Below are 10,649 nucleotides of genomic sequence, written 5' to 3' on the forward strand. Positions count from 1 at the left end.
AAACACATCGACCTGGACCCAATATACCGGCCACTGCAGCGGACAGCTAGAACTGACAACCGGAAGCGGCAGAGACAAACCACTATAAATGCCAGAGGAAACATCACAAAAGCGCTTCACAGGAGGCTCCCAAGCACTGAGGATGTCACTTAGACAGGGGACGAAATGTCTGCAACACAAATTCCCAGCTCGGCAAACAAAACCACAACATCCCTGTAAATCTTTTCGGAACCCTTTCAAGTTTCACAACATCCTTCCTTCATAGGGAGATTAGAATTGCACAAGATATTCCAAAGGTGACCTAACCAACCTCCTGTACAGCCACAACATGACCTCCCAACTCCTACACTCAACACTCTGACCAATAAAGGAAAGCACATTAAACACCTTCTTCACTATACTATCTACTTGAGACTCCATTTTCAAGAAACTATGAACTTGCACTCCAAGGTCTCTTTGTTCAGCAACAATTCCAGAACATTACTATTAAACCAACAGGTCCTACTCTGATTTGCCTTTCCGAAACGCAGCACCTCACATTAATCTCAGTTAAACTCTATCTGCCAGTCCTTGGCCTGTTGGCTCATCTGATCAAGACTCTGTTGAACTCTGAGGTAACCTTCTTCACTGTCCACTACACCTCCAATTTTTGGTGTCATCTGCAAACTTAGTAACTTTGGATGTTCACATCCAAATCATTTATATAAATGACAAAAAGCAATGGACCCAGCACTGAGCCTTGTGGCACACCACTAGGCATAGGCCTCCAGTCTGAAAAGCAACCCTCCGCCAGCACCACCCTCTGTCTTCTACCTTCAAACCAGTTCTGTATCCAAATGGCTAGTTTTCCCTATATTCCATAAAATTTAACCTTGCTAACTAGTGTCCCATGGGGAACCTTTTCAAATGTCTTATTGAAGTCCATATAGATCATGCCCGCTGCTCTGCCCTCATCAATCCTCTTTGTTACTTCTTTGAAAAACTCAATCGTATTCGAGAGACATGATTTCCTACGCACAAAGCCATGTTGACTATCCCTAATCAGTTCTTCTCTATTCAAATACATGTAAATCCTGTCCCTCAGGATTCCCTCCAACAACTGCCAACCACTGATGTCAGGCCCACCGGTCTACAGTTCCCTGGCTTTTCCTTACCATCTTTCTTAAATAGAGGCACCATATCAGCCAACTTCCAGTCTTCTGGCACCTCATCTATGACTATCAATGATCCAAATATCTCAGCAAGGGGTATAGCAATCACTTTCCTCGCTGCCCACAGAGTTCCAGGCTACATCCGATCAAGTCCTGCAGCTTTATCCACCTTTATATGTTTGAAGACATTCAGCACCTCCAGCCATTCGCCCATTGAGTCTGCACCGCCTTTCGATCATGGCTGATATGCTCCTCACCCCTGTTTTCCTGCCTTCTCCCCATAACCCTAACTTCTCCTCAAATTTAACTCTTCCCAGATGTTACCACACTTTGGGGTAATGAATCCCACAGACTCACAACCCTTTGGGTGTAATAGTTTCTCCTCAACTCTATTTTAAATTTTCTACCCCTTACCCTAAGACTATGACCTCTTATCCTGGAATGCCGCACAACAGGAAGCATCCGCTCCATGTCTGTTTTATCCATACCTTTTTTCTCATCTTGAATACCTCAATTTGATCTTCCATCATTTATTTAAATTCCACAGAATATCAGCTGAAACTTTTCAATCTCTCTTCAAACTCCTCATCTCTGGGATCAATCTGGTGAACTTCCTCTGAACTGCCTCCAATGCCACTACATCTTTCCTCAAATAATGGTACCAAAACTGTGCACAATACTCCAGATTCGATCTCACCAATGCCTTGTATAGTTGAAACAATACTTCCTTACCTTTATATTCTATTTCTTAGCTATAAAAGCCAACATTCCACTTTCTTTCTTATCTGCTGTGGCTGCATGCTAGTTTTCTGTGACAGTAATAGTTAAACAGCAAAGGTTCAAATAGATGTGGCCTCCCAGTATCATTAAACTATCATGTACCAGTCCAAAAAATAGTCCAAAAGACTCGTTCTGTTGCTCCAAATATATCTGGATTGGCTTTGACAGACAACTATCAGAGAGCCACCCACTCTGCCCTTCCCCTTCCACAATATGTTCACTAAGTCACAGTGCACAGGATAATAACCAGCTTCCATTACGTACACACACAACTCAAAAATAGATAATCAGTGAGAATCCTCAGACACTCTGCACTTTCCAGATAATGACACCTCACCTTCTCAAATTCAGGAATGAGCCATCAACAATCCTCAGCCTGGAAATCAGAGGGAAATGCTTCCAATAAACACACTCAATATCTAACACACAGCTCCAGTCACACAGTTCAGCACAAAGCACCGAGTAAACAGCTCTCTCAGCTGGATCTTCTCACACAGCATAAGGGACATTTCCACCCCTGACTGCCCACAGGATAGTCAGACTGCCTGAAGATTGGTGTGGATATTATGGGATACAATTTGTATAAAAGCTGCTCCTTCACTCACCATCTCCTCACTTGGTTTTCAGTCCCTATAGGAAGTGAACCAGCTCTGGAAGAGGAAGAGGAGACACTGGGCAGAGTGGGTGGGCTCTCTGATTGACGTCTCTCACAGTCAATCCAAATATTTCTGGAGCAACATGAGTTTCCTGAAACTTGGGAAACTGACCGGGGAAATGGAGGTGACTTTGAGCAGCAGATCAGGTGGGGATTTAAACTTGTCACTGTCCCATCTGAATAAAACCTCACTTATTGCAGCTGCTGTCACAGTTCCCCTGGTAAATGTTTGACACAGATTTCTAGTGTGAAAATAACGCTGTTCACCTTCAGAGGCTTTCAAACTGACAACATCATTGATTTCTAGTTTCCCTGTTCGCCAGAATAAAACGCAAGAATTGCGGATGCTGTAAATCAGCAATAAAATCAGAAGTTGCTGGAAAAGCTCAGCAGATTTGACAGCACCTCTGCAGAGAAATCAGAGTTAACGTTTCGGGTCCGGTGACCCTTATACCCCTGTTAGGCATGTTCAGGCCACCTTTCCCATTATAGTTTTGTGCCAGACGGGATGAACTTCAGGTGCTCTTTAAACGTTTGCCACTCTTATACACAGTCATCTGTTTGTGTACCTCCCCTTTGAGTTTAGAAAAAAAAGGGGGTGAATCTGGTTGACACCTATAAAACTCGAACAGAACTAGAATGCAGAAATGTTCCTGATGACCAGAGGTCACTATTTAAGAATATGGGTGCGCTATTTGGGATTGATTAGATTAAATTCCCTACAGTGTAGAAACAGGCCCTTCAGCCCGAACTGAACCTCCAAAGAGTAACCCACCCAGACCCATTTCCCTCTAACTCATGCACCTAACACTACGGGCAATTTAGTATGGCCAATTCACCTAACCTGCACATCTTTGTGACTGTGAGAGGAAACCGGAACACCGGGAGGAAACCCACGCAGACACTGGGAGAATGTGCAAGCTCCACACAGTCAGCCAAACCTGGGGACCCTGGTGATGTGAGGCAGCAGTGCTAACCACTGTGGCACCGTGCTGCATTGAGGTGAGAAGAAATTTCTTCACTCAAAGAGTGGTGAGTCTGTGGAATTCTCTGTCACAGAAAGCGGTTGAGGCCGAAACAATGAATGTTTTCAAGAACAAGGTGGAATTAATTCTTGGGGCAAAAACGATTTTTGAATATGAGGCAAAAGTGAGAACAAAGTGCTGAGTGGTATGATCAGATTGAACCGTGAAGCAAGCTTTCCAGGCCAAATAACCGATACTCCTTCCCTTGTTTTCTGTGTAACAGTTTATCATGGCCAGCTCATGTGCGTACCATCATCGTTTATTCAGATTAGGAATCCTCGTCTTCGAATTAACTACATCGCTCTCCATCTTAATGACGAATTCTATTATATTATGGTTACTGTTCCCCAAGGAATCTTGCAGCTATATTGCTATATTTTCCTTTCTCTTTACATATTTCCCAGTCCAGGATGGTCTGTTACTGTGTTCATTCATCAACATATTAATGCAGAAGACCATCCCATGCACTCCAGGAATTGCTCCTCTACTGTATTGTTACAGAGTTGATTTTCCCGATCTATGTGTAGATTAAAGTCACCCATAATTACAGTTCCATGTGCCTCTAATTTCCTATTTAATGCCTTCCTCAATATCACCACTAGTTTTGGGGTCGACATACAACCTCCACTATTGTTTTGTGCCCCTTGGTGTTTCTAAGCTGTGCACATACAGATTCCAATTCACCAGAGGTAATATCCTTCTTCACTATTGTGTTAATGTCCTCTTTAAACAGCAATGCTACTAAACCTCTTTTTCCTTTTTTTTCCTGCTTATCCTGAAAACCAATTATGCCTGAATATTCAGTTCCCATCAGTGATCACATGCAGTGCATCTCCATTAACCGAACTATATTATACTGTTTGCATCTATTTGCACGGCTAATTCATCCAGTTTGTCGCAAATACTCACCTCACTAAGACGCAAGGCGATTCGTCTTGTCTTTACAATTTTTACTCCCGTCCACATTATTTTGCACCAAGACCATTTTATTCTTGCTCTTGAACCCTCTGCCTATCGGTTTTCTTATTTGCCATTTGGTCTTTTGTTTTTGCCCTTGTTTCCCTCTCTTTTGTGTCTCTCTGTATAGGTTCACATTCATGGTCATTTTAGTTTAAACCCTCCCCAACCACATTAGAAAATACTCTCCCTTGGACACCCATTCCAGTCATACCAAGGTGTAAACTGCCCAACGTGTTCTACTTCGACTGAACTTCTCCCATGTCCCCAAGAACTAGTCCCAATGCCCCAAGAATCTGAAACACACCCCTTTGTACCATCCCTTCAGCCATTTATTCTTCTCAATTTCCTGCTGTTTGTACTCTGACTAGCACATAGCACTGAAATCCTGAGATCACTGTCTCTGAAGTCTATATTTTAGCTGGCATCCTCACTCCATCTATTCTGCAGATCAAAGTATAAATACAGGGTGTTCAATTTTATATTTAGCATTCAGTAGGTTTTAAAAGTTATTTGAGCTATTAAAATTACGAAATGAGCACTCTCTAAAACAAATTGTATGATCACAATCATATTGCCACTGTTGGCAGTTTGCTGTGTACACATTAAATGCCATGTTCCCTATATTACAACAGTGACCACAATTCAAAAACTACATCTTTGGCTGCACTGTGGTTTGGGACATTTTTGTGGTCACGAAAGACTCCATATAACTGCAAGTATTTCCTTATTTTCTAATCTGAAGAAGTTACAAGATATGGTTGGAGGTCTTGTAGGTATTTGAAAAGACAGGAAATAACTACTTTCCAATACACAGAGAACTGACCATTCACATGGGATAAGAACTAGCTCCCAGCACACGGAGTTAGTTTCCAACAGAAAATCGGGAAGAATCCACAGAAACTCTCATGAGGGGATGAGAGTCATTATCGTAGAACAGATGAGAAATGAAACACTGAACCACATCCTAGTCAAACCATTAAGGAATCGAGTCATGTCGGAGAAAGGTAAAAGAACTGCTGTACTCACCAAATATGAGCAAAGAGATGAAGAACCGCATCAGCCATAGAGTCATGGTAGTCATTAGAAGCATGGAAACAGACCCTTCGGTCCAACTTGTCCATGCCAACCAGGTTTCCTAAACTGAACTAGTCCCATTTGTCTGCATTTGGCCATTATCTCTCTAAATTTTCCCTATCCTCTGACTTGTCGAAATATCTTTTAAAGGTTGTAATTGAACCTGCCTTTAACACTTCTTCTGGTAGCTTGTTCCATTAATGCACCACCCTCCGTGTGAGAACGTTGATCATCAGGTTCCTTTTAAATCTTTCACCTTTCACCTTGAACCAATGCCATATAGTTTTGGACTTTCCTACCATGGGGAAACTACCTTGGCTATTCACCTTATCTATGTCCTTGTGATTTTATAAACCTCTACAAGATCACCACACAGCATCCTATGCTCTAGTGAAAAATTCCCAGGCTAACCAGCCTCTCCTTACAACTCAAACCTTCCAGTCTTGGTAACATCCTTGGGAATCTATTTTGAACACTTTCCAATTTAACAATATCTTCCTTATAGCATAGTGACAAGAATTGTACATTACTCCGAATGTGGCCGTACCACTATCTTGTACAGCCACAACATGTACTCCATGCTCTGACTGATGAAGGCAAGTGTGTCAACACTTTCTTCACTATAGGAGAAAATAAGGACTGCAGATGCTGGCGATCAGAGTCAAGAGTGTGGTGCTAGAAAATCACAGAAGTCAGGCAGGAACTGAGGAGCAGGAGAAGTGATGTTTCGAGCATAAGCCCTTCATCAACCTGTCTATTTGTGATGCCATTTTCAAGGAACTGTGTACCTGCACCTCAGGTGGCACTGTTCGATAACATTCCATGAGCCCTACCATTAACTGTGTAAGTCCTGCCCTGGTTTATTTTATCAAAATTCAACACCTCACGTGTATCAGAATTAAACACCATCTACCATTGCTTGTCCTACTGTCCCAGCTGATCAAATTCCTGTTGTACTCTTAGATAACCTTCTTCACCATCTATTACAGCACCAATTTTGGTGTCATCTGCAAATGGACTAACCATGTTACTAACTAGCTGTATTCATATCCAAATTATTTAGAAATGACAAATAAGTGGACCCAGCACTGATCCTTGAGCCACAGACACCAATCTGAAAAAACAACCATCTACCACCACTCTGTCTCCTACCATTAAACCAATTTTGAAAGTACCTGTCTAATACCATCAAATTTGGCCTTGCCCCAATTTAAAAAATTAAGTTGTGGACCAGATCTATCCTTTGCATATCTATTTTAAAACTAATAGAATTAACATCCCTACCAACACTTCAGAGACTTGCCCTGCCTTACTTTCCAATAGAGGAGTCAAGTCTTGCCTCTTAACATACTTAACAAACTCCTTCCTATCCAAGCCCTTTAACACTATGGCAGTCCAGTCTATGCTTGGAAACTTGAAATCTCCTACTATCACAACTTTATTATTCTAAATCTCCGCACATATTTATAGAGTCATAGAGATGTACGCATGGAAACAGACCCTTCGGCCCTACCCGTCCATGCCGTACTGGACAGCGAAGAGGGATACCTCAGATTACAACAGGATCTTGACCAGATGGGCTAATGGGTTGAGAAGTGGCAGATGGAGTTTAATTCAGATAAATGCGAGGTGCTGCATTTTGGGAAAACAAATCTTAGCAGGACTTATACACTTAATGGTAAGGTCCTAGGGAGTGTTGCTGAACAAAGAGATCTTCGAGTGCAGGTTCATAGCTCCTTGAAAGTGGAATTGCAGGTGGATAGGATAGTGAAGAAGGTGTTTGGGATGCCTTTCTTTATTGGTCAGAGTATTGAGTACAGGAGTTGGGAGGTCATGTTGCGATTTGCTCCTCAATGTTTTGCTATCAATTGGGAGGGCTACAATCCCGTCACAGACGTCATCTCTTATTTCTCAGTTACACTCCTTCAACCTTCATTGGACAATCTTTCAGGAATATCAGTATTGCCATGGTATTTTCCTTAATCATAAACACTGCTTCCCCTTCTCTCTTGCCTCCCCTTCAGTACCCTGGAACGTTGACCTGCCAGTCCAGGGTGGCACAGTGGCTAGCACTGCTGTCTCACAGCACCAGAGACCTGGGTTCGATTCCCACCTTGGGCAACTATCTGTGTGGAGTTCTCACATTCTCCCCGTGTCTGCCTGGGTTTCCTCCCACAATCCAAAGATGTGTAGGCCATGCGAATTGGCCATGCTAAATTGCCCATAGTATTAGGTGCATTTGTCAGAGGGAAATGGGTCTGGGTGGGTTACTCTTCGGAGGGTCAGCGTGGACTTGTTGGGCTGAAGGGTCTGTTTCCACACTGTAGGGAATCTGATCTAATCTAATCCTGTCCTTCCCTCAGCTATGTTTCTGTAATAGCTTGATATCCCAATTCCACATACCCATCCATACCCTTAGGTCACCTCCCTTACCTCTAAAACCTCTTGCATTGAAATAAATGCAGTTTGATTCATCAGTCCTCTGTTGTACTCTTGCCCATTTAACTCGCTCTCTGTAACTTCTGTGTTAGCCTCAGCATTCTCTTCTGTCTCACTACAGTTTACCCCTCTGCTGTAAACAAAATCTATATTCAGTAGTTTTGTCTGAGTTGTTTACTGATGTTGAGTTTGTACTTCTGTGTAAACAAGTTAAGCTGCAATATTTGTTTCCATCTGAAAAAATGTCATGCTCCCAGTTTATATAAAAGGAACTGATACTTTAGTTGCATCTCCAATTCTAAGACATGTTCAGATGGGTAATTATTCTGTCGTTCAGTTTTTTTTCTTTGGCTACTTCACTGGAATTCAGTATCCTGCAATAGGTTGAGTCTTTTCTAATGAAGGTCCTTTACTTTATGACCAAAGTGATATCATGTATTCAAATCCTATCGGGAGTGCACTTTTACACTCAGATTAAGGTGACCAATACTACTTGTAATGAACATCAAGCTAAACAATGTAAACAGCTGCTCAAAACTCTTGACATCTCAGACAGCCCATGGATGAAGCTTGGAGTAGACCACTTCACTCTCACTGGAACTGATGATCTCATCACAGTCGACCACTATTCAGACAGCGGGGAATTTGAGCAGCTGAGGTCAGTGACTCCCAGTGAGATTGTAGAATGGCTGAAAATGCACTTCAGTCATCGTGACATTCCTGATATTGTGATCAGTGAAACAGACCTCAATTTATGAGTAAAAAATTCAGATACTTCATGAATGACTGGGGAATACGATACCACAAGTCATCTCTACACAAGGTTTTTGCAGAATGTGCAAATTGATAATATAAATGCAAGTCTTTCTTTCTTGGGGAACATTACGCTTTGAGTGAACTGGAAATTACCCAAATGGAGAAAATATCCCAACTACTGAGACAATCTCTACTGTCTCAATTTTGTTTTGGAACTGTAAATTGAAGTTAAGAGTTGATCTTTGAACAGCAAAATGAAAGAGAACAAGTATCTACTGCTGGAAACTGGCCTGGAAAATCAATGCAACTTAATTACTGCTCTACAGATGATTTTGGACCAACATGTTGCTCTCCTCAGGACTGAAAACTGGTCGGATGTTGAATTGGTCCATTAAAAGATGTCCAGTGTGGGCCAACAAAGTCACTGTCTCCATGGTTTCACTGCAGTTGTCAACTCATTGGTTGTTCTGATATGAGAATACCATTCTGTGTGAATAGTTGCATGAATTGGTGACTTCAGAATTCAAGCAAGGCATAGTTTACTTGCCTGTGTACAACTCCATTCTGCACGGATTTCTGAAGGCCTGGTACCCATTGTGAAGAAGGTTATTTTTCAATTATAATTCTTATATTTTTCTTTTAATTAATGCTTTAACTGTGTCTGCCTGTCTGATTGCCTGTGTGAGAGTGGGGGCTTGTGTTTAAAGATTGACTGAGATCATAGAAATCATAGAAATTGCCTTGTTGTTTATCTATGATTCATTAAGGTTGCAAAATTAATAATTAATTTTTCTTTAAGCTGTAAGTCTGATGTGAAAGCTCTGTTATTTGCAAAGTCTGGTTAGGAACAAATGAGTAATTTGGAGGGTTGTTGAATATTTTAATTTCATTATGTTGCAATAGTGAGGCTAATTTGTTTTGTCCCTGTGTTACAGAACATAGAACATAGAAAAATACAGCGAAGTACAGGCCCTTTGGCCCTCGATGTTGCGCCGATCCAAGCCCAACTAACCTACACTAGCCCACTATCCTCCATATGCCTATCCAATGCCCGTTTAATTGCCCATAAAGAGGGAGAGTCCACCACTGCTACTGGCAGGGCATTCCACAAACTCACAACTCGCTGAGTAAAGAATATAGCATAACCCACAGCAACATTGACCAATTTATTATTTACAGATCTGTTATCGTATGAATTTGAGTCAGTCAGTGAATAGATGCACACCATGCTGACAAATCTGGTAGTTTGGGTGATTACAAAGTGTGATTTATTACAGATTATAAAGCTATAGAAAATATTGAAAAAATAGCAGACAAACACTATATACAACTTACATCAAAATAATAAAGTGTCTCAAAATGATTCAAGATCTCTTCCAGAACTTGAAATTAAACTTGGGAGAAGGTATGGTGAACATAACATTATTACATTGTGTCCATCCTGTGAGGAGACTCCAGAACAAGGGGCAGAACATTAAAATTAGAGTGAGGCTGTTCAGAGATGAATTCAGCAAATACCTCTTCACAAAAGGGGGACAAGAAATCTGAAACTCCCATCTGTCAAAAACTGGTTGTGGCTGAAGGTCACTTGAACTGTCAAACCTGAGATTAATTGGAGTATTGATGGACAAGAACTTGGCAAGTGGGTCTGCTGATGTCCTACAAGGTCCAATAACTATGTGGAACCTATATTGCTGAACCCAGATTGTCAGATTTTCTCCCCTGTGTGAGTGTGTTGATAGTACAAGAGATACTCTGACTGTGCAAAAGTCTTTTTATAAACATTGTAACTGAGGAGCACTTCGTGCA

The 10,649-nt window shown here is 41.6% G+C and overlaps 1 protein-coding gene across 3 annotated transcripts in view; it reads right to left on the bottom strand.

Moving 5' to 3' along the window:
• LOC122541620 (zinc finger protein 271-like) overlaps positions 1–10,649 on the bottom strand; it is a 31,533-nt gene that overhangs the window by 9,976 nt on the left and 10,908 nt on the right. The window contains exon 1 of one of the 3 annotated variants that reach the window (XM_043678518.1): positions 2,537–2,576. The exons of the other annotated variants lie outside the window; for them this stretch is intronic. The gene's annotated coding sequence lies outside the window, so the exon portion shown is untranslated. Of the gene's footprint in view, positions 1–2,536; positions 2,577–10,649 lie in introns of those variants that run through there. 3 annotated transcript variants of the gene reach the window in all.

The sequence above is a fragment of the Chiloscyllium plagiosum genome, chromosome 37 (assembly GCF_004010195.1).
Source record: "Chiloscyllium plagiosum isolate BGI_BamShark_2017 chromosome 37, ASM401019v2, whole genome shotgun sequence".
NCBI lineage: Eukaryota > Metazoa > Chordata > Chondrichthyes > Orectolobiformes > Hemiscylliidae > Chiloscyllium > Chiloscyllium plagiosum.